Genomic DNA, 3,410 nt, shown 5'->3' on the forward strand with positions numbered 1-3,410 from the left:
AATGCGCATTTATTAAAACCCCAAGAAAGACACGTGAAAGGGGCTGCTACGACAGAATATTTAAAATTACGCTAACAGTACACGAAACTGTTACGAAAATTAGTAGGCTAGGATTAATATGTGCGGCGGGATCGCTGTAGATAATTGACGGTTGTATGGTACAGCCGTAATGACAGTGAAAAATATGCTGTAGTATGAAGCCATTTTTAAGCATCGTATATTATACGAAAGGAAAAAATGAACCAATCACGAACTTGTGGGACAAGGCAGTCAATAAATCGATGAAAAACTTGAAATCTACCGGAGTTGATCACGCTCTTATCCCCAGTTTACATACCGTTTCCTGAAGGCTTTTGACAAGGATTAAATAGCAAAATTTAATGTAATCGTAAAGGGCTGAATGATGAGCAGGCAGTGATTGTGTTTTATGTTTTGCTACGGTTTCAACTAGCTGGTGTGCGTGCTACATCAGGAGCTTCTACATTCGTCGTTCTCTTCTTTCAAATAATAACTCAATACGTTCTCTTAGATAATGATCCAATTATCGTCACAATTTCCTTTTTCTCTGAAAAGATGAGCATCTCTGCGAAAATCGAACTTCCTTATGTGCTGCTGTTATACTCTCTTTGAGGAAATCAATACACTTCATCCTGTGTTTGCATCAGTTTTCATGGGATAAGGAAACAGACTCGACAAGTAATGGTACTAGGATCACATTACGTACTTAAATTCTTTAAATATTGAAGAAATCGGTACAGGGTTGGATCTACTATATAGGATGAAAGAGACACTCTTCATTTGTGACTATATGCGGTTTAGCATTGATCACAATGTGTGATAAAGAACAAAAATGCCAATAGGAAAAGTGAGCAGCTCAAGAAGCTCGACCCCCAGAAAAGTATGGCCGAAGAAATGAGTAGTTATTCTATTAAGCCCGACTTCAGTCTATAGTTGTTTAGCTGAAGTAAGAAATATAAATATAAGTGAGGAAAACATATTCGATGGATTCATTGTTCGACTGCTCAAAAATGCAAATATCACTTGATATTATTCCGTTACTGAAATGGTGAGACCAATTTCGATTTTCTGCACTGCTTTTTAAGGTAACTGAACTAATTTAAGAAAGACAACGGAAACGTACACCTTTCTTCATTACCATTACAGCTCTTTGCACAGTTTTCTGTGAAGCAGCTGGAAGGAGTTCCTTTGCATCAAACACCTGTAATTACGCGCTGCTGACGGCACAAACAGTGACAACTAGACACGACAGTCTGGTTGGGGGACTGTCTGCCACAAATGAGCTGCAGGACCTGCTGTATTAGCAGCTTGGGCGTCGGGTCGAGATCTTGCAGGCGTTGCCGTGGTAACTGCACTTAGAGGGATACCGGCCCGGCTGGTTAGCCGGGTAAACTTGCAGGACGCTTGCTGTGCGCGCCCTCTGTGTCACAACTGTGTACAGACGCCGTTGGCCCGACACAGGACACAACACGCCTAACTGCGCTGGCCTGCGGCTGCAGCACTGCTGGCTACTAACCTACGGCTGGGAAATGCACAAGGGCTTCAGTCGACCAGAAATGTGGAAAGCAGATTCAAGGTAGCACCACAGGGTGGTTAACTGTATGACACAGTAACCATATTAATTGCACACTTCCGGTTATGATGTATCCATGGACGCCATAGGAATAGCAGAAGAATGTTTGTCTACGAATCATTTTATATTGATATTGAATACCAAGTTTTTGCCTGTAACTAGATCTGCGTCCGCACATGTCACTTATATTTCATACATATACGGAGAGAGTTATTGACATTAAAAAAAAAAGAAAGAAACCTATGCGGCGTGGGTAATTCTGAGGCTAGTGTTTCACATAAGACACATGTGGCAGCAAATCTCGGCGCAGCGGTTGGGCTTGTCAGAACTACCCTTGCTGATAGGGGGAAGTGCTGCACACCTCTCCACCAGGGTACTCTCTCTCGAAAAACTGTGGTAAGTGTGATCTCTCGCAAATGTAAAAGTTACAAAATTATTGTCCTCGCTGAAACAAAGTAAAAGCTCTTCTTATTTTGGGTTTCTTTACTTTTGCCCCCCACCTTCTTTTTCTTTTTGTTTACGGCCTTTATTTTCTAAAGAAAATTAAGTAATTTACTGGTAACGATGCCATTCGAAAACTTATACTCATTTAACGTTTACTTGTGACGCAAAACACTAGGTTTTTGCTGTACCATACTTTGCATTAAACCAGTGGAGATTGGGAGAACGTCAAATAAAATAATAAATCTTACCTCACGATTCTCCAGCGCCGTGAGAAAGAATACTGCCTGCCACAAGGAGGACTCGATCAGTCGTAATCTTTTTACTTTGATTGGGATGACCGATAGGTTCAACCGCTACACATGGGGCGAGGTACGTCATCTGGTGACGTCACACGTATCAGTCGATATTATTCCATTAGTCTAATACTGAGACCAATTTCGATTTGTCATTCACTTTTTGGGTATTTCCGGAAATTTGTGACCACACGTGTCTTACATTAAATTCCTTGTCCCAGACTCGTACATCGCTTCGGGAGTATTTAAACGTTATTAAGAATAACTCTGTACACATTTTACATACATTAAACATGTGTCACAGATATTCGTACAAATATTTCATCCGTGTCTGTAGTGATTTTCGCCCTTACGTTTCATTTGAAATCGGAGGAAACTTTTTATTCTGCCTGGGTACGGACAATACAAAGTGTCGTGGAAAATAGTTCATCTTTTACGTGTGAAGATGCAAACACCTTTTAAATTTGTAATACGGTGCGCATTTCGCATTCAAATTCACTCTGAGTGAGCCTCATAACTTTTAAATTATTCCCAGTTAACTAATTACAGTAAATAATTACTGAAAAGTCTTTTTAGAACACTCCTACGTGTCACAGCTTCTAATTCCCTTCCCCATCCCTAGGGATAGTAGGGGTATATTTCGTCTACAGTATTTTCGTAATGAAAATGGATCATGTATACACAAAATTTTGCTGAACCTTCTCTAGTTTATCCTGAGTCATGCCTATATGCCATCCTCTGCCTCATCAATGGAGATTATGATGGTGTCTTACGCCACTCTATAATTTTCTACGTAGTAACTGATGCGTGTACGAAGTTTGTTAGATACTGCGCCACGTGTTATATGGATTTCCTGACATGTTACTTTCTTTGCATCCTCACACCTTCTTACCTGCCCCTTGGGGTGAAAAGTTATTGGGATTATCACCAGTGACAATACTGACCACGAAAACTATGGCTCCGATCAAATTTTTTTTACATGTTACCGGTTACCAGATCGGGAGATATGTGTAGTAAATTTGGCTGAGTCGATCCAGTGGTTTAGAGGGAGGTATGGAACGTACAGATGTAAATTTATTTAT

The sequence above is a fragment of the Schistocerca serialis genome, chromosome 4 (genome assembly GCF_023864345.2).
Source record: "Schistocerca serialis cubense isolate TAMUIC-IGC-003099 chromosome 4, iqSchSeri2.2, whole genome shotgun sequence".
In the NCBI taxonomy this organism is placed as follows: Eukaryota; Metazoa; Arthropoda; class Insecta; order Orthoptera; family Acrididae; genus Schistocerca; species Schistocerca serialis.